Source organism: Eupeodes corollae, chromosome 3 (genome assembly GCF_945859685.1).
Source record: "Eupeodes corollae chromosome 3, idEupCoro1.1, whole genome shotgun sequence".
NCBI classification, from domain to species: domain Eukaryota; kingdom Metazoa; phylum Arthropoda; class Insecta; order Diptera; family Syrphidae; genus Eupeodes; species Eupeodes corollae.
In genome coordinates, this window is record NC_079149.1 from 55496317 (window position 1) to 55518659 (window position 22343).

General features: G+C 31.4%; 1 protein-coding gene across 1 annotated transcript in view; it reads right to left on the reverse strand.

Annotated features, from left to right (window-relative positions):
• LOC129952439 (uncharacterized) overlaps nt 1-22343 on the reverse strand; it is a 369098-nt gene that overhangs the window by 304310 nt on the left and 42445 nt on the right. Inside the window, exon 2 of the mRNA XM_056065014.1 lies at nt 16710-17623. The gene's annotated coding sequence lies outside the window, so the exon portion shown is untranslated. The remainder of the gene's footprint in view (nt 1-16709; nt 17624-22343) is intronic.

Sequence of the window (22343 nt, forward strand, 5' to 3'; positions counted from 1 at the left end):
CAATTTTTGTCAAAATTTTATCAGATGTCAAAAACATTATTCTTCGTTGCACAAAATTGTTTTAGAGATGAAATCATATTTCAGTCGTAAAATTTTGGAGGTGACAAATTTTTTTTTTTCAGTTTTATTGATTTATAAAAAAAACCGTTATATTGATTTTTTTCAAAAAATACATCTGTTTGGTATCACGTTACAGTATATTTTATAAAATTTAATTCAAGCCTCTAGCGTTTTTGGTTCGTAAGATATTTAGGGTTAATTAAAATTTTCACCTTTTTTTCAACCTGCTATAGTGAAAAAACCACATACACAATTTTCTTGAGAGCCCTTTCTGCATCTTTCTGCCTTATTATCTGTATAACAAAATTTATTTGAAGTCGATATCTTTTCTGGTTCTTGAGCTATGGACGACGAAAAAAACGTCGCGAACGTACGGACGTACGGACGTACGGACGTACGGACATACGGACGTACAAACGTACGTACACACGCACGCACAGACATCTTTCTAAAAATCTTTTATTTCGACTCTAGGGACCTTGAAACGTCGAGAAATTTCAAAATTTTCAATTTGACAAATCGGACCCATTACAATAACTTCCTATGGGAAGTTAATAAAAACAATCTAAACATGTAAACTTTTTCTCTAAAATACCTCTTTCTTACCCCTTTAAATACCGTCACACCGAATCTCTAACATTTGAATGCTATCTGATCTTTTTGGATATTTCTAGTGTTCCCAGTTCAGCTTTTTAATTGGGATTACTTCTACGCATTTAACTTGATCTTTTCAATTCAGTGAGATCCCCTTAATACTAGAGATTAGATAATCGTCGATGCTTCTTTTATATGTAAAGAGAACTAGGTCTGTTTTTAGGGTTTAATAGTTAAGACGCCGGTTTTTGGCTATAGATGCACATCGTAGATAAGGATTAGTTAAATTGTTTGCCAATTTTGTGTCGCTAATAGAGCAATATCATCGCCGTAAGCTCCAACTTTCACTCCCTTCACTTTATTTAAGTTTGGTAAGAATTTCATTTATGACCAGGATTAAGAGAAGTGGTGAAATTACACCTTCTTCAGGCGTTCCTCTATATGTTGATACTTTATTCTCTATAGCACCAAATTCGCTGTTTATCTGTCTGTGATTATACACATGGTCTTTTTTTATAATGGAGGCTTTTTTGAGTGCATTGTTTTTTTAGTGCTTTTTCTATTGTTGAGGTCCTAGTTCACACAAGATTTTAGCACCACCTTAAGTAAGTAGGTAAGTATTAGAAGAAATTTAAGGCAAACAATTTTTTTGCTGTTAACCCGGTTTCTTGTTTTTGTGATACACTGGGTACTTTTCTAATTTATACAAATTTGAATGCATTTTAATTTGAGATTATTAATTGCTTTACTCATTGTTGGTATAAAAGTATAAAATGACGCCTTGAAAACCAAAGAACTTGTTAAATGCAAAATTAATATATACAAAATCAAGCTACCCACACTGATAACTACTCATTCGTGCCCTTTTGTCGATTTTTTTTAAAGTTCAACAAAATATTAATAACAATATTTTGTATGAGATACAAATACAGTGTTTTTGAACAGGGACAGCGACAGGGACAGCAAACGACGCAAATTTCTTGCCGCTCTTTTTTTCGAAAGACGCACGAGCCAACGAGTGGAAATTATTAAAAAAAAATCGAGTTCCATAAAGAATATGGTACGTAGAATTTCATTGATATTAAAAACCGTTTTTTTTTTATTTAAAAAAAAACTTTTGTAGCGCTCTTGTTGAAAATCCCATTATTAGAAATCAATACTTTCTTTATTCTTATAATACTTCTGTCAAAAACAGTTTCTTGTCAGTTTTTCGTTGTTCTTGAAGGTTTTTATGTTTTGTAAAGAAAAGTTATCAATTCAATTTTTCGAAAGAAAAAATAAACTTAATATTAGCAATAATACTACAAACATGATAAAATAAGTTTGATTTCAATAAATGTTTTTGTTTTCGTCAATTTGGGTTGAAAACCAATTTTTATCTATTTTAGCAGCTATTTATAAGTTTTTATTTCTTTAAAAAAATACCGATTGGGTTTTTTTAAGAACACTATCTTCTGTTAACTAAAAAACTTTGTGTAGAATGAAAAAGTTAATATTGTTTGAAACATCAGTTCTTACCAATTTTTCGTAGTAATTTTTGTAGATTCCTATTTTTTTTAACTGACAATTGGATTTTTATAAAAAAAGTTAATACATTTTTTAAATAATATTTGTTTTGGTCAAATTAATTTTTCAAAATTTTAGTAGTCTATTTTTTGCAGAATTTAACTTTTTATAAAAACACTGTCACTTTGATTTCTCTTAAAATTGTACCAGAAGTCAAAAACATTAGTTTTTCGTTGCATTCAGAACGTAATACAATTTTTGGTTCGTTATATATTTAAGGTTTTTGTTCAGCTTTTTTCATTTAAAAAAAAAACCATTAATTGATTTTTTTCAAAATTGGTATCACGTCATATATCTTACGATGTTAGAATGCTCTACATTTTAATTTAATTTTAAACTTAAAACATTAGAAAAAAACAACCCTCTTTAAGGAAATAAAATTACCTATCAAATTAATAAGTCTAAATTGTATTTTGGCCCTTGAAAAATATTTATTTTTTATTACTATTCTTATATTCAGTTTATTAAAACATAACTTTCAATGCCAAAAAGAATGATTTTCCTCAAAATTTTTAACAAATTGACAAAAAAGCTGTCCTATCAAGGAAATTATTGCGTTTTAATTATTAAAAATTAGACATTCATGCATATTTATTCAAATTATGTTGAAAACAAAAGCATTTTTAAGGTCATTGGTCATTATATTTTGTTTGTTTTTTTTTCTCTTAAATCATTGAAAATCCTAAATTTATTTGGCAACTAAAGTCACAGTTTACAAACGAGGAAGAATTAATTTCACTTGCTATATTTTCACATAAATGCATATGCATGGGCAGTAGCAGACTCAAAAAAACAGCAACACAAAATTTAGAATTCAAATTCAACGATGCGATACTTTCTTTTTCTGTTTTTGTTTATTTTTAGATAGAATTAAATTTTATTTCTGTGTCATTCTTATAGAAGATACCTTGACAATGCTCTTCAGAATTGAAAGCATCATCCTTAGGTTGTTTTAGCTTATGTGAGTATGTAGAACAAAAACAAGTAGAAAAAGGTAGGCTATATAAATGTGTAGATATGCACGAGTAAGAAATGATTCAAGTATCAGTCGAGTCATCAACACGGCCTTACCCTTCAGACTTTTAGCTTTTATCATAGCAATTAATTTAATTTAAATATTGATTCAAAAACAAATAATGTGGCACAGTTTTATTAAGAACAAGCGGCAGCGGGTAAACGCAATGAAAATGGCAACCGACTAAGCTGACTTTCTTCACTTTTTCCGCCAATTTTGTGTTTGCAAAAGTGATATTTTCATTCAATGACAAACACCTATTGATGGCATTACAAATCCGGGGGGTATATTTAATTAAGTGTTTGATATTTTTATTAAATATGTACACCAATCCATACACATTTACAGTGAGCTTTGAAAGTGAATTTTTTGATATCATTGAAATGCTTCTTTAATTAAATTTTATTTGATATTGTGCTTAAGCTTTTTTGACTCTTTCTTCTAATTTTTGTATGCGACTTTTTGCTTTCCCAAAATACATATAAATAAATGTAACTTTATTATCTTCCCATAGGAAGTTATTGTAATGGGTCCGATTTGTCAAATTGAAAATTTTGACATTTCTCGACGTTTCAAGGTCCCTAGAGTCGAAATAAAAGATTTTTAGAAAGATGTCTGTGCGTGCGTGTGTACGTACGTTCGTACGTCCGTACGTCCGTACGTTCGCGACGTTTTTTTCGTCGTCCATAGCTCAAGAACCAGAAGAGATATCGACTTCAAATAAATTTTGTTATACAGATAGTAAGGCAGAAAGATGCAGAAAGGGCTCTCAAGAAAATTGCGTGGGTGGTTTTTTTGACCATAGCTGTTTGAAAAAAAGGTGAAAATTTTGGTTAACCCTAAATATCTTACGAACCAAAAACGCTAGAGAATTGAATTAAATTTTATATAATATATTGTAACGTGATACCAAACAAGTTTATTTTTTGAAAAAAAATTAATATATCGGTTTTTTTTTAATCAATAAAACTGAAAAAATAAATTTGTCACCTCCAAAATTTTACGACTGAAATATGATTTCATCTCCAAAACAATTTTGTGCAACTAATAATAATGTTTTTGATATCTGATAAAATTTTGAGAAAAATCTAATTGACAGATTTTTTACAAAAAATAAAAATCTAAAAAAAACATTACTCAAAGTTGGTAAAAATTGAATATCGATTCAAATATCTTTTCAAAAACTTAAAATTTAGGATTCAAACTTATTTTATCTTATGAGGAATATTGTTTTCAACATTTTGAAAAATTTTGAGAAAAATCAAACTTTTATCTTTTAACAAATATTGTTGTCAACATTCAATAAAATTTTGAAAAAAATCGAATTGACAGTTTTTGTGCAAAAAAATAAAAACCTAATAAAAATTTACCAAAAGTTGGTGAAAATTGATTTTTGACTCAAATATCTTTTCAAAAACTTGAAATATTTTCTTCAAACTAATTTTATATTATAAGAAATATTGTTTTCAATATTCGATAAAATTTTGAAAAAAATCGAATGGACAGTTTTTTTTACAAAAAATAAAACTCTAAAAAAAACAATTCTAATACTTGGTAAAAATTTACTTTCAATTTAAATAGCTTTTCAAAAATTAAAAATATTGACTTCAAACTTATTTTATTTCACAGAAAATATTGTTTTCGATATTCAGTAATTTGTATATAAAAATCCAACAGTCCGTTTTTTCATTAAAAAAAATCAACAAAAAATAGTACACAAATTTGGTAAAAATTGGTACGAGTACATATAGACAAACTTAGAAGCAAGACAAATCGACAGACGGGATGGGAAGTTATCAGTGTGGGTCGCATCCCAGCCTCTTTTTTTAATTCTTGTTTTATTGAGATTCTCTTAAGATCATAAGAACAATAATACACTTCAAAGCACGTGAATTTGGAATAGAATTTTTTTTATGAAATTGAGAGTTTTAACCCAAACCAAATGTAGTTATGTTAGTCGGTAAAACAGTTTTCTATAGACATTTGTCAATAATTAGAAATACGTTCATTGATTTTTTGGTATTTAATAAAGCTATAAACCGTTTGTTAATAGAGTTGATATCTTTTTGAAAAGATATCATGATAAGAAAAAATTAAATCAATTTTAGTGTTAAATTGAGTAGGATTTCATTGGATTATATTGACTTCAACTACTTGGATCGGCTTAAGCATAACATCTGTCCCCGACAAAATTCTTTTAAGGCAACATTAAGGAAATACCGGTGCACATTAATCTAAAAGTTTTGAATATCAAATCATAGGGAAAACAGATATTGGTAAAGTATTCCACATTCTCGATGTGCGGTTAAAAAAAAGAATCTCCACACTTGACAGTACATTCGAAATTTAGCTCAAGATTAAATTGTTAAATATTCCTGGAAGTGCGAGTATTACAGCTGAATCGTTTGAGGGGGTGAATGCAACTGGATAATTCGACAGAACAGTTTGTAAAAATAACAGTAGAACAACAAAAGTAATGATTGCAGCGGTTTTCAAGTGATGTAATTGGTTCATTTCTTTTAACTGTTAATAAAAGCTCTTTTTTGGATCCTATGTAGAAGACTTAAACTTGTTTTAAGGGTACCTGCCTAGATACACCAGTTATATTCAAGTTTTGGACGAATTAAATCCTAAGCAACTAAGCATTGTTGGCAATATCGATTATGTGATCATTCTATAAGAGGTGATATGTGATACACATACCGAGTACTGAAAGTTGATTAGTTTCCTGGATGTAAGTGCAACTCATGGATAATGACATCGGATGTGGGTAACGCTTTACGAAAGGATGCATCATTGAGTTTTTGAAGCGTAGAGACTCATTTCTTTGGCAGCGGTATAATACTGATTTTTTGTGCTGAGATTCCGAACAGGAAACAGGTATCAGTTTTCAAATAATGCTTATATATCTTTTAATTCTGTTTATAGAAGACATCCAATTAAATTTATTTTTTAAAACCTTAGTGATTTTTTCTTGTCATTTTTTAAACATGAAATGATTCTGAACTAATGTCATTTTTGGGCTTAAGATATTCGAACCATAAATAATATATATTATTAATTTGTTCGTAAGATATACGAATTGTTTATGAAGCCTTTTTGTGTATTACACATTTTCATTGAAGACGGTATCATTCTTTGTTTGGGTGATATATTTAAGATCAGAACAAATTTGTTTCTTTTTCAAAACCAGTGAAAATAAGTTTTTGGGAAAAAAAACATACAAACCAATCTAAATGTATTTAAAAATGTCTCTTTAAGAACTTTAGGTATTAAATGAAAATTTTCAATTCAATAAACCAAATTGCAATAAATTCCATGGAAATTTAGAATGATTTCCAGAAACAAATTGAACAAAATTCTTTTAGAAAGCATGTGAGAATTTTTTTTTAGTTTCTTTTTAAATTTGTGGCTTAAACCCAATTGTTATATATTTTTATATAATTTAAAAAGTGTGTAACACCCTTTTCTCATTTAACAACTGAGTGGCCTTGGTTACTCAAGTATGAAACGCATGTAACATTACAATGTGACAAAAGTTTTGAATGACATCCAACTGTGGACAGATTCGATTAAACTTGCGGTTGTTTGAATAGGGTTTTGATTATTTAGGTAACCACTTGAAGTAAATTTATACTTCTATTCAAGAAAGTTGGATTATTTTTGAAGTGTATGAAAAAAGTAAAAGTGGACGAACGAAATTTAAGTTTTTAATTAAAGTTTACAGGCAAAATTTATCATAATAAACTTTTACTATAGATTTAATTAAAAACTGTTATTAGAAATAAAATTATTATAATTAAAGTAAATTGGATTATACAAACTTATAGATGCAAAAAGGCTAAATAAATAATAATGTATAAGATAATAATTAGGATAAATAAGTTTCAAATTCAATTCAATATAAATTTTAATCGATGTATCTTTTTAAACGAGAAATGAAGAACGTTTTTTATTAAAAATTAAACACCATTGTAGTATCCATTCAAGAAAAATATATATGTAAGAACCTTTGTATCAATTTGAAAAACCGATATGATGGCATTTAAATAAAGACCATTTCCGAGGCTGGTAAATATTAATGAACTGCAAACGGTAGTAGTACTTTCGAATATGACAAAGGCATTTCACATGTTCAATTTAATTTTAAGTCAATTGTATGGAGACTCTCTAAATTGCGCCAACTACAGAGGCATCAGTCTCCTTACATTGCATATAAGATCTCTGCCGTATTATGTGAACGTCTGAAGCCGTTCGTCAACAAACTGATATGTCCTTATCATTGTGGCTTTAGACCAGAAAATTCCCCTATTGACACTACGGCAGATCTTGGAAAAAACGTAGGAAGTTCAAATCGATATCCACCATCTCTTTATCGATTTTAAAACTGCGTATGACAGAATCCATAGGGAAGAGCTCTACAGCAATTTCTAGTTTTGGCATCCTTGTCAAACTTATCTGTTTGTGCAGAATGGCGATGGAGAATGAACGCTGCTCTATCAAGGTCGGAAAAGATCTCACCGATGCATTTGATGTCAAAAAAAAATTTTAGACAAGGCGATGCACTGTCATCTGACTTCTTCAACATCGTTCTGGAAAGAATTGTGCAAAACTCATCTGTCAACACTAGAGACACAATCTTCCAAAGGTCCATCCAATTGCTCGGATACGCAGATGGTATTGACAAAATTTATCTTTTTGTTCTGGGAAGGCTTAAGAGTGGAATACTTTATAAATGTCAAAACTTGGTTTGTTGTCCACATGGGAAGTTAGAAATTTTCAAATTTCATTGAAGGATATAGATATCGATAAACTATGCAAGTTACAAGGTATAGCTAGTGTCGACACACAAGGCTATTCTGCGCCTCTTACCAGCAGACATACATACAAAAATTTAAGTATAATTAAGCGCGCTAAGGCTTAACAAATCAAACTGTTTGTTTTCCAGACCCTATAGGATGGCAATACTAACAGACTGAATTCAGAGGATATTTTTGCGACGGACATAGACTTTTGAACCCCTGTCTTGAACTTCAATGGATTTTTAAGCCATATGTGTTTCCTGCCAGAATGGATTGGGAGGATGGATTGGTTACGAAAGACTTCGATACCACTATATTTACTGACGGACCAAAGATGGTTTAAGAAGTTGGGTCGATAATCTTCTGTGGGTCTTTAAATTTCTTTAAGTCCTTTCGGCTACCTGATGGTGACGGTGTATTTCAAGTGGAATTACTAGCAATCAGAGAAGCATGCAAAATACTCAAATCAAACTTAAACCAAAATAGAATCACAGCTATCTACACTGACAGCCAGGCGGCTTTATGGCTATCAACTCGGTTACAACATTATCTATATGGTCCAACAATGTCGGGATGAACTATCTAGCCTCAAAATCAACCTCCGTGACACTCTTATTTGGGTTTCAGATCATACTGCCATTAATGGAAATTAAAGGGAAGATGAGTTGGCCCAGCAAGAATCGGCCCTTCATAGCTCACTTGCGGAAAAAGAACAAATTCCTCTTGGAGCTATGAAGGGTACAATTTTCTCAACTTTTCTGATAGAATGCAACCTCAGTTGGAACAGTCTAGGAGACTGCTACCATATCCAGGAAGATATATTCTATATATAACAAAAACGGTTCCAGGCATGACATAGGTCTATTAGGAGAGCATGCAGTAAATCTGGGTATCCCTCACAATATTCACAAAAACCCCAGAAACTTCAAATCGATACCAACCACCTCTTTATCGATTTTAAAGCCGCGTATGACAGCATCCATAGGGAAGAGCTCTACAGAGCAATGTCTTATCCGTTTCTGCAGAATAGCGATTTGGAATGCACGCTGCTCTATCAAGGTCAGAAAAGATCTCACCGATGCATCTGATGTCAAAAAAGGTTTTAGACAAGGCGATGCACTGTCATGCGACTCCTTCAATATCATTCTGGAAAGAATTGTGCAAAACTCAACCGTCAACACTAGAGGCACAATCTTCCATCCATTTACTCGGATACGTAGATGATATTGACATAATTGGAAGATCAAATCGTGATGTCAGTGGAGCGTTGTTAAGCATTGCAACGGAAGCGAAGAAGAAGTGTTAAGTGGTCAATGAGGGCAAGACCAAGTAAATCCTGTCATCAAAAAAGGACATTGAACAACGACGGATTTGACAAAACATCACCATGGACAGCTATACCTTTGAAGTAGTTAAGGACTTTGTCTACCTAGGCACCGCTTTAAACACAGACCACGACATTAGCGCTGAAATCAAATGAAGAATAACTCTTTTAAATCGCTGCTTCTTTCGACTAAGAAGACAATTGCGTTTCTCTTGAGCATCTAAAATCACCATCATTACTTATAAACACTCATCATCCCGGTTCTCATTTATGGCGCTGAGGCCTGGACCCTGTCAAAGAAAAATGAGAGCGCCTTAGGATGCTTCGAGAGAAAAATTCTTCGGGTGACTTTTGGTCCTGTATGCATAGATGGAGAATAGAGGAGAAGATATAACGACGAACTCTACGGGCTGTACAGCGACAATGACCTAGTTAACAGAATTTAAGTCCAACGGCTTAGATGACATGTCATGTAGAGCGAATGGACTTTAACGCTCCAGCCCGAAAGGTTTTCGAATCCAATCCCTAGAGACGGCGCAGTAGAAGAAGACAGCGACACAGGTGAGGCACGCATGTGGATGAAGATCTCAACCAACTTGGTATGCGCAACAACAGGAGACGAATGTTGGTTGAGGCCCAGGTCCACATCGTACTGTAGAGCCACCTGAAGTAAGTAAGTAAGTATATAAACTCACTCTTTACACTCCTGTGATTTGTCTTTCAACAGCTTTTGCAGATGATGTCTCCTTTACCTATCAATCTAAATCACAACTTGACTGATCACGAGAATTGAAAATTATCTTGAGTTATTGAGGACTTGGTATTTTATTCATAAATTGATTATAAGTGAAAAAACTACATTAATAACGTTTAAAAAATCTGGCAACCTGATCAACTACAAATTTTAAATCTTTTGTATATAAAGTTATTTATTGTAATATTTATGTATGTACATTATGTATCATTCAACGCTGAATTTAAGTTAAAGAATGATCACTATTTTTTATTTATTCTGTTCTCTACAGGTTAATACCAAACTTGTAAAATTTTCGAATCTAATTGAAAGAATAAACGTTAAAAAATGCATAATAAGCCTGTAACACAAAGATGGAAACCAGAACGCTTCAACCCGGAAAGCCTTCAAAACCGACACAAGTTTGAGTGACTTCAACCAACTTTAAATTCACAATTGGTGAAATCCCTATAGCTAGGGACCAAGACTAATGAAGAATTTTGCTTTGGGAGGTCCCAGTTTACAGAGGACTGTAGCGACACCTTAAGTAGTTATTAACGATATCAAACTTTTTCATGTAGAAACAAAAAACAAACAGCAAGTGGTTAAAATTGGCTCCTCAACTATACTGTACTCATAAATTCAAAACTACTTAAAATTGTACATTATAAATCTTCGAACAACATTCTATTATTTTGTTTATATATAAAAGTGTACACATACTTTGCGCACTCACTGTAAATATGTCAAATACAAATTTTTAAAAGCTATAAATAATATTCCTCTTGTCCAACTCTCTTTCGGGGACAAATAACGTAAATTTTATAAAAAGAAACTGATGACGCAAAATTATTGAACACGACCTTCCTATAAAATATCGTGGCATTGTGAAAAGATAAATTTGTCACAGTTTTTATATTTGAATAAATTGTAGGTATTATAATATTGTTGCTATCGCAAATTTATGATCAGCATTTTTATTTCAAAAAAAGGAATCTATTTCCTAGAGACTCGCATAATGGTTTATATACTTTATAGAATCTATCAATTGTATTATATTCAAAAAAGAGGTAATAATGGCAACATTACAATATAAGAGAATATAGGATTTTATAGAATATCCTTTTGTGTGGTAATATTCTTGGAATTGATTGTAAATTTTTGTGTTGATAATATTTTTAGTTGAATATGGCAATTGCAGTGTCATTTCTTGGCAACAATACAAAGTATCTTGAAAATGGGTTATGAAATTGAATGAAGCGATAATATCATAAAGAAAAGTCTGCATCATACTGTGGGTATAGATGAATTGAAATACATTTAAATAAAGATATCACTTGTAGGGAAAGGGATAGATGGAGAAGTTTCTTGGGTGAAGCCCTAGGTCACACATCAGAACTGTAGCGCCATCTTAAGTTAGTATAACTTGTACATGAATATAGCATATTTATTGGTCAGTATTGATTGTCATAACAAATGCAGAAGAATACGTCGAATTTAAATTGTGAGCCATTGAATATCTGGTCAAAATTTATCATGATCAATTTATAAACTTCAGAGAGGGTGTAATGTGATAGGTTTTGTGTACACATATAGTATTGAAAATTTATATAAACATACACTCAGTCACTGTTGCAACTATGTATGTTCATAAATGCACTTCAAATGAATTTAGTTTTTGCTTTTAAGTTTAAAGAATTAGTTTTTTTGGTTCTATGAAATGTGCACAAGGCTGTACTTAATTATCAATAACAACTCCAATTGATACAAATAAAATATTTTTATAAGTACCAACAACTTTTCACATCTATGTAACATACAGTGCCGCTCACTTAAATAGCACCCGGCTTTAATTCGAGCTTAAAGTTTAATATTTTTAAAATGTAGGTACTCTTTTTTCTTCTTAATTTTATTGAATTCTGTAAACAAAAGAGAAAGAGTGGAATGTATATTTACAGTGGTTATTTTTGTATACATTTTAAAGCGACATGAAATTAATAGTTAAATCCATCAAGCTCCTCTATATTACATTTTTTTCGTCAGAGAAACCAACACGGTATCATTCTTTAGAGGTGTTACTCTTTACGGGACAGATTAGGCGTCCGTTTTTTCTTAAGCTTTAATCATTTCAAGTGTGTAGCATTAGAAATAACCTGCTTTATTGAAGATACACTTGCTTTGACACCCCTATTTTCTTTCATTTTGGAGGCAGAATTATGCGAATTTGACGCGAGTCGGAAGATTGATCTTTTGTTAGCAATTCTAACAACACTACCCGTTCGACCTTTCATATTTTTACCATAGTTGGACTCTTTCCGTAAAAATGAGGCTATAACTTTGCGACTTCTTTGCGTTTATTTAGCTATTTGGTGAATAGACAGGCCACACTCGCAGTGAGCTTTAATTTTAGATCGCGTTCTCTGTCAAAGATTTACCACGACCTGATTGAATTGTGTTAGAATGGAGCGAAAATGTTTTTTGATAACTACCTGGCTTGTAATCGACACGAAAACTCAAGTGCTATTCAAGTTAACCTCAATAAAATCACGTTTTTTACAGTAGCTCCAATAAAGTTAACAAAAACTATTTAACGCTATTCAAGTAAGCCGTACTGTTGCCCATGTTCTACATTTCACTTATTGTGAATACACTTTGCGTAAACGGAATTTGAGTGTTCCACAATTTGTTATCGTTAATTCGATTTTCGAACTTTCAACATGTTCTGTATTTCGGTTTGTTCCATATTTTGAACGCATTTAAATCACATTTATTATTTCTGTGAATTGATCTTTGACAGCTTCCTTCTGCTAGGAATCGCAGGGTATCAGCAAGTTTTCGAATTGAAGGAATCGATGAAGGTTATAAAAGGTTCTATTTCCCTTAGATATATGTACATATATAAAAAAGTTCTTTGCTTAATCAAAAATTACAATGAAAGCTTAAAAGAGGAAATCAAGAATTAACTTTATTTATCACAACAATTCTACATAATTTTCACTCACTTACATTGTACCAGGTAATCCAATATATGTATTTGATTTGTCTCGCAAAATTCATCTTCTTATTTTTTCTCTTGAATTCTGCTTTATTTTTCACTTAAAATTGCGCATACATCTTCAAAACAGCAACAATTATACTTCAGAAACGAAATAAAAATGGATGATCCTTTAGTTCTGACAGTTCGAAGAAATTTCGAAGTTTTCGAAATCGATCGAATTGAAGAACATTTTAACGTTAATTTGATTTCAAATCACTTTCGATCGAAATTCTGAACATGGGCGAAAAATGTCCTTTTTAAAGATTTTTGTTTGAGGAACACAAGATATCGATGCACATTGGTTTTGGGTTATTAAATATTCTAATGACTAGTAAAGACAGAGTGCTAAAGAGCGAATCTCTGAATTTGACAGTACGACCAAAGTAGGGTTCGACGGTTTGCTGATGAGCATATGCGAGTAACACGGTTGAACTGTAAAAAAGCAAGAAACCCTACGATGATGTCCAAGCAAAGTAAATGAACAAATACTGAGATTACCAGTCATTACTTTAAATGCTCTACCCCCAATACTATCCAAGCGGCATAAGTAAATTGCAGCCCAGATATGGGAGTTTTACTCTATTTTTTGACGTATATAATTCATGTAGATAACAGCCAGATCAGAGGGGGAAAAAGACTTTTTGCATCGCCTTAGAAAACCCAAACATCTTGCGGCATGTTTGGCGACATCGCGTATGCGATGCAAGTACTCCGAAGTATTAAATTCCACGCGGTTTTTCATTCCCCATTGTACAATGCTGTTTAGGGCGAAATTTAATGGGTATTTAAATTTTTTTGTTGCAGTTCCACATTTGAAGAAAAGAGGTGTAAGTCTGAAAACGAAATTGAAAAGCTAAACAATGTATTGGATTAGAGGTTGCAGACAGGCAACATACTACTTGTATTTAACGATCCGAAAGGTAATTACGAATCCAATGAAGGAGGGTTTCTGAAAAACGAAAGCATACATTTTTGATAAAAGAGCCTGATGTTTAACCCTATCAAATGTTTTTAGAATATCAGGTACAATAATCTTACTTACTTACTTACTAAACGATGTAAAGATTAGCTCTACTATTCGGTGAGATGAATCATGATATCACCAGTGGATCTATTACTGAGAAAGCCTTACTGTCAGTCAATAACAAGCTTACGATCTTCGATATATTTCTTAAGATGGTAATTAATCAGCGTTTTTGAATTTAGAAAAATTGGACGTGAGAGCAATCAATCGGTAATAAGAGCAGGGGGAAGATTTGCCTTTTAAGGGGATGGGCTGGACAAACGCAGTTTTTCACTCTGATGAGTGGTTTTGACAGCGTTGTACCAACTCTTTTTGGCAATATTTTGTTAGTTTTTAATTTCTTTATTTTATGGAACTGTGTATATTCGAACCATATTTGTTTGGATTTTTATTTTTTCTAAGAAAAAAATTACTTCCAACTTTCTCAATTGCTTACTAGATGTCGAAAACGTTTTTCTTCGTTGCATACAATAATTTTGGAGGTGAAATGATTTGTTGTTCGTAAAATATTCGAGGTGACAAATATTTTCTAGTTTGGTATCGCCTCAAATTATCTACGCTAATACTATAGAGGGGAAACATTTGTATTTTCGTATGTAACGAATAACGAACTCAAAAAGTACTCAAAAATTACTGGACCGATTTTATTAATTCTTTTTCCATTAGAAAGCTACATTATCACTGAGTAACATAGGCTATATTTAGTACTAGATTACTATAGAAATCTTAAGAAACCAACCGAAGGTGTACAAAAATTAGCCATTAAATGTCTTTCATCGCATACGCTGCGAAGAGTATTAATGATAGGACAAAAAAATGTTCGAAAATATTATAGAATATAACAATATCTACAAAAAACTTCGCGAGACCATATGTCTCCCATTATCATTATGGGTCCCGCCGCCGGTCAGCTCGCACATGTTCCCTGGATCCCGATGATACCAACTGCTTTGCCGACATCTTTTAAAAGGTTCCCTTTAAAAATATCCTTTGCTCCAACAATAAATAAATATCAGGGACAAACTTTTTAAATAGTTGGTATCGACTTAAGGAAAATAGTGCTTTTCCCACGGGCAATTGTATGTGGCACTTTCTCTAGAAGGGTCTCCTGAAAATCAATACGTTTTGTTGCCACCTACGAATACCACAACCAACGTAGTGTATAGGGAGGCTTTAAGATAAGCATATACTTTTTTTTCTAATTTAGTGATTCATGGTAGTTTAAATTAGCATGCTTATAAGTTAAATATCTGTACCTATTTATGTCTACCCGTGCGATGCCGGATCGGTCGCTAGAATACAATTAAATAAAACTGCAGTCGCTAGCGTTATAAGCTCGTGAAATAGTTGGGTTCAACCTGCTTTATTCTCTCACCTCTTGATGTTAATATATATAATATATATTTATTTAAAGTTTCTACTGGTTCTCGAGATATGAACTATAAAAAATCCTTATCCGTTCAGACGTACTAATTTTCAAACATAAATACACACGCAAACATAGATATCTCCATAAAAATCTTCAGTTAATTTTTTAGAGACCTTGAAATGACGAAATATGTAAAATACGTTTAATTCGACAAATCGGACCGATTATTATATAAAAAAATGCAGTTTGAAAAAATCAAAAACTCAACACTTATTTTTGAACGTTTTAATACGTTCGTAAACTTTCCACATGTTTTGAAATGTTTTTCAATAACAAAATTTTAAAGACCCTTTACGACCAGGTTACTAGAATTTGCTATAAATTTAAAACCTTAACATTTTTCTACTTTGAAAAAAGCTACATCCATAAACCTAATTCACTTTTCTTACACGCTTAAACCCTGTTTGGTTTTAATATAAAAAGGAAAGAAATGTCATGAGAAATCACATAAGATTTAAATGCCAATATTTTTCTTAAATTGCAATCAAGCCCAATAGAAGAGTTTTTGTTGTTGCAAGAAAATAAACAGTGCAACAAAAAAAATAAGTCAAGTCGAGTTGAGGCAAATTGAATTATTTGTGTTATGTTTATTTTCAATGCTACTCAAGTGCTTTTCCTACACAACACTTTTCTTTAGAAACGTTCACAACCACATATATACACCCATATATAAATGTATATATGTACCTACATACATCCTCAGACTAGAAGAAACAACCTTCAAGCTTGTGCAAATATAGTTTGTTGCTTTGCTTTGCTTGCATGCTTCTTCCGACATACCGGAAGGCTTTTTAAGTAAAAGAACTACAAGAGAAAAATTCACAATTTATATTTTTGATTTCCCTTCAGAAAAACAGAAAAGGCACTCAAATTAAGCTTTGAAGTTTTTTAACTCTCTAAAGACATATGACACAAAAACCGCATATAAATTTATAACCAATTTTGATTTTCAAGGCACACACATCATAAAAGCAGATGCAGAACTAGAAGTAAAACTAAATAACTTTTCAAATTTGATTTGATATGAAAATGTATCTTTTTTCCATAAATGCAAGGGGCTTGACTTTAGCTTGATACTCGTACATAGAAGTTAAAGCTTATGGGATATTTTAATATTTTACTCACTTTGTTCAGAACGCATAGATACGTATGAAGGTATTTATAATATGATTTATGCAAATGCTAAAATTGAAATCATCCCAAAAGCAAGCCACACTGAGCGTTGAGTGTTTTGTGACCTTTTAAATAACAAATAGGAGCGAGCTGCAGTAGTCCAGGAGAAAAATACTTTATAGTCCTTCCAATGTTGGATGTATCCGCTTGAAATGGTTTTTTGTTTGCACTTTTTAAAAATGAGGGTTTATTTATAAAATTTTTTGGGGGTTGCAAAAAAACTTATTTCACTAAGTTTGGTCGGATTTTTTTTGGGAGGGTTTAGAAAAAAAAGAACTATCGGTGGCACTTTGATTTAGAATTATTATCGTTTTTAATAATGAACTTTTTTATTTTCAGCCCGAAGTTTCACACTTTTTATAGATTTTTTGTTGTTATTGGTTATTTACGGTGACATTAATTTACAAATATGATTAATTATTTTCTCACTATTTTTTTTTTAATTTCAGATCAACACAAAAGAATGACGGTAAAAAATAACTACACTTTGCGTCAACAAATTCAAATTCAAATTCAATTCGAATCACTTGCGACCGACCAGTATAGAAAGTGTCATCCGGCTGACCGTCGTCCGTTCTTTGAATTCAAGCTGCAAACTGTATGCAAGCTGCATAGCTGAGCATGTTGTTTCGTTTATTTTGTTTTGTCAGGGGGCCCAAAAAAACACTCGGGCGTATACGTAATTAAAGCTTCTATCTATCTATTATGTTGACGGGGTGGAACTTTTGTGTAAAAGGCAAACACCACCACGAATGTTGACCATGCTATTATGTCTGTCGTCTTCGTCGTCTTGTTCTTCGATTCGTGCTGATGTATGCTATGTGAATTCATCAAAGTGTCTTTCGGGCATCCGATGATGAAGCAACCTGCAAGAAGACGAAAACATTCGTCAAGTGAAAACTTATTTCATAAATGTTCTTATGCTAACGAAAATAAATTGGACTACAAACATTTTTTCCCTTTTAATATAATTCTGTTATAACTTAATTCTTTATGGTTAAATATTATTGATAGAATTTTTTTCAATTTTGAAAGGAATATATATCAAATTGGCAATAAGCGAAATAGACAAGGTTGATTTTTTATGATGCAAAATTACATTAATTTGTCTGCACAAAGTCCCTATAGGTAGAAGTTCATTTCTTGATATACATTTTTTTTTAATATGTTGTCAGGGGAAGTAGATACATTCATAAGTGGATAAGGGTTTAACATGACAAGGTTTTTCCCAGTAGTAACCAATAAACTTGAAAAAACCATAAAATAACCCATAACTAAATGGAACATCAATATTTTTCTTTATGACCATTAATTCAACTGGTGGTGTTTTGTGAGTTTTATGAGGTAATAACCGCTTTATTCCCTAAGGATAAAATTATGTTTAACATATCTTATGACGCCATAAAAGGGGTTCAATAAACAGTGCTTATTTTTTAAATGGCTAATTTAACATGTATTAAAAAGAACACCTTGTCCTTTTCTCATTCTCAAAAATTACTTATACGGTTTATAGAATTGAATGGGGGCAATAAGTAAAACATTAAAATAGTTAGACGTGCTCAAGTGAAATTAATGTTTTTTTTTTAAACTGCTGTAAAATTAAATGGTATATTATTTCATGTTGCTTCAAACGAAATTTAACTCGATAGGTATGTTATAGTTTAAAATTTAAATAAAGATTTTGTTTAAGCTTATGAAGTAAATTTCACTATTAATCTTTAATTTCCCATAGGAACTTATTTTAACCGTTCCGATTTGTCGAATTAAAAATGTTGACATTTCTCGAAGTTTCAAGGTCCCTAGAGCCGAAAAATAAGATTTTAAGAGAGATGTGTGTGCGTGCGTGTGTACATACGTTCGCGAAGGTTTTTTCGTCGTCCATAGGTCAAGAACCAGTAAAAATATCGACAAAAATTTAAAATATTGGATAAAGCTTATTTTATTTCACAGAAAATATTGTTTTCGATACTCAGTAGTTTTTCTTTTATACAAATTCAACAGCCCGTTTTTCCATAAAAAAAATATAATCTACAAAAAAAGTACGCAAATTTTAGTAAAAATTGATTTCCGATTCTCGATGTTTCTCAAATTAATTTCATTCATCCAATTTGTATTTGTTTATAATTATAAGAAATACAAAATTTTAAGAAATGCTTCTAAAATTGGTAAAAATTTGTGTTCCGCTAAAATTCTATTTAACAAAACTGGATTTTGAAACTAAACTATTTCATTATATGAAAAATATTGATGGTAATTTGAAAATTTTTACGAATAATTTAATTGACAACTTTTTTAACAAAACACGAAAGCAAGACAAATTGATAGACGAGAGGGGAAGTTATCAGTGTGGGTCGCATCACTGCCTCATTTTTTTTTAAGTAATTACACAGTATCATTCAAAGGCACATAATAAAGAAGTGTTTTTCAACGCCAGCAAAACCCCTGCGTAAGCTTTTCTTTTTTTTTACTTTTTTATGCTTAATACTTAATAACTATCAGCTTAGGAAGTATCCTTTTGTTGAACTATCAACAAATTAAGCGTGTTTTTTTGAAACAGCTATCCGTATTAGCAGTGGGAGCTTCCATGCATTACAAATACAACACGCAGCTGCGGATAATTGGATAACTTAAAGAGTCTCGAAGGGTGTGTTCGCAGAGTGCAACGCACTTTAAGTGCATTCTTTAATTTAAGTTTATTTATAGTTAACATTGGAACTCACAAATCAAGGAACGAGTCACTCATAGTTACTCTATGGTGTTTAATATTTTTCTTCTGTAACGTCGTTTTTCGATTTAAGGTATAAGTACAATGGCCACTTTTTTTAAAAAGTGGGAAATTTACAAAAGTAACTTTTTTATTTGAAGTGCCATTTGAATTATTATAAAATTGCTTTCTTCATCTTAACTTTTAATTTTGGGGTGGAAAAACTTACACTTTTTTACATTTTGCAAAAAGTGCTCGTTGTAGTCATATTTTGAGAGTTGAGTCAAATTTTTGAATCTGACGCTAAAAGAGGTGGTGAAGTCAGGAAAAGCGAGAAAAATCTCAGATTTCATGATCTATTTGAGACTTAAGATTCAAAAATGTAAATCTCTATTTTTATCAAAATTCACACATACATAGGTACAAGCACACGAACTTTCAAACACAATTCTCTGTTTGACATTTGTCTGAACATTTGTTTTTGTTTTATTTAAAAAAAAGTTAAGTTTATATGAATAAATATCGTAAACAATTACAAAACTAGATTTCATCTACTTTTTGCCAGGAAAAATCTGAGATTTTTACACAAACATTTCAAAAGCAATTAAAAAACGACATAAGTTAAATATTTTTTAAGTTTTTCTGACCACAAAATTAAAAACAATGATGCCTTTCTGCAACTGCAATTTTTTTAAAAAGACAATTTTTGTAGTTTTTTCTAAAAACAAATTTCGTTAGAAAGAACACATTTTTTATAATTTTGTAAATTTACTACTTTTTGCCAAAAGTAGCCAAGTAAAGGTGATTTATACAAATTTGGCAGTTGTCAAAATTAAACTTCCAAAAGTTTTCCACTTTTCACATACGAATTTCAGTTTCGATCGTTCGACCTTGTATATAAATGGGCCACCTATAAGAACTTCAATTTCATGAACGACGACTGACCAAATCTAAGATGGATGTACACATAGAAAACTAAGAAAAAAGGTTAATTAGCCTTTATTTAAAATTATAAACCAGGTACCTATATAATAAAATTCTTTCTTAAAATATGTAGCATCAACAAAAAACCTGGACAAAGTAGGAGACGAGGGCCTTGCTGAACTTCTAAGCTTTTTTTTTGGGAAATCGAATTTGACTGCAGATAGCGATGCCAAAAAAACACGCCTATTGCCACAAATATTAGTGAAAAATATTTAGTTTTTCTAAGATTTTACGCATTTTGTCTCTTCTTCTTTATAATATGTACGTCCAAAGCTTGAGCAATACCTCCCATCTCTGGCTCGATGCTCTAGTAAGTTACTTTAACCTCAACGAGAGCATTCAAAGAAGAGCTTTTGAAACATTTGTTGACGGTAACAATCCATCTGTTTATAATTTTTGACAGTTATATATCTTTAATGCGATGAATTTGAACTTTTGAAGTGTGCTTAACTGATTGAAATTTTTCTTATTTAAACACGTACGTTCAAAATCTCACCCCCCGATAAGCATATAGAAACAAACCAATATTATATATACACGCAGCACACATACATAAAATACTCCTTATTATTCCTGACCTACATTTCAAACTAAGACAATAACATTTTATTTTAACTTAAGGAAAATCTATTTCAGTTCTCAGAGTTTTAATAGCATTGGATTTAATGTTGTTAATCATGGAATTGTCTTTGATTTTATCGTATGTTTTGTACTCAGACTTAAGAAAGTTATCTTCATTATTCCTCCATCCAAATAGACTCGACGTTAAAGCTTTCAACTGTCTCTATTACTTGAATATATGTCTCTAACTTGAAGGCGAATAATAATATTAAAGCACGTTAAATGAATTCAATAAAACAATCGAAAACGAACAATCTTCAAGCTTTAAGATCCCATTACACCAGCGATAAAAATTTCTTTCATTGTTAATTTCAACCCATTCCCATATACTTATATACACATTAAAGTCATTCGAACATTCTATTTAATATATATTAATATGTACGTATCTAGATATTAGTATAAGAAGATTCCATAGCTATTGAATTTTGTCTAGAAGTCCTCTTTTTCAAATGCCGGGTATCATTCCTGAATCCTGAATCGTTAAAGATAAAAGCACAGCACAAAGTTTTAAATAAAAAGGTTATACTATATGTTGGCTGTTATGGGTGTCGGAAAAGAATAACCATCATCTGAGGCTTGAAGCACATTTCCTTTATCACAAAGAATGATACAAACAATATTGAAAGCTACATATAGGTATGAGGTCCTATATAAGAGCAGTAGGGATCTAATATTGTCGTAAAGTGACGTAGAGACAGTAACTGCAACGCTCACTTTTGAGAAGAGCAGAGGAAAAATAGCATGTTATAGACTAGAGACCAACTTCTAAATAAATAGTTTTAAAATTTAAATACCTTTATTTTATTGCGTGACTATAGCACAAGTTATATATGTATAAGTATATGGGCTTTTCCAGGTCACGAACCATAACTCCCTTTCTCTTACGTCTGATAGATATCTCAGGGATTATAGTTTATGGTGCGGTATAAGCTCCCTTGGGATCAGACATATGAATGTTCATTTAATAATTTATGAGTCACGAAAACACTGGGTATACTTTATTGGGATCCTGATGTGATGTGATGTGATAATGTGTGCAGTGCAGTGCACGTACGAGTACATATTTCCATTAGTACAGTTTCAATGCATAAATAAGTAATCATCACAAAAGCTTCTATTTGTCAGTCAATGTTTTATAAAAGGGAACGAGGGGATAAATTTGGGCTAATGTTAACATTTCAGTTTTATATTTAAGGTATAGAATTTTTATAGAATTTATTTTAAATGTGCATGTCTATATAAACATGACTTGGAACATTCTTTTGCTATTTTAA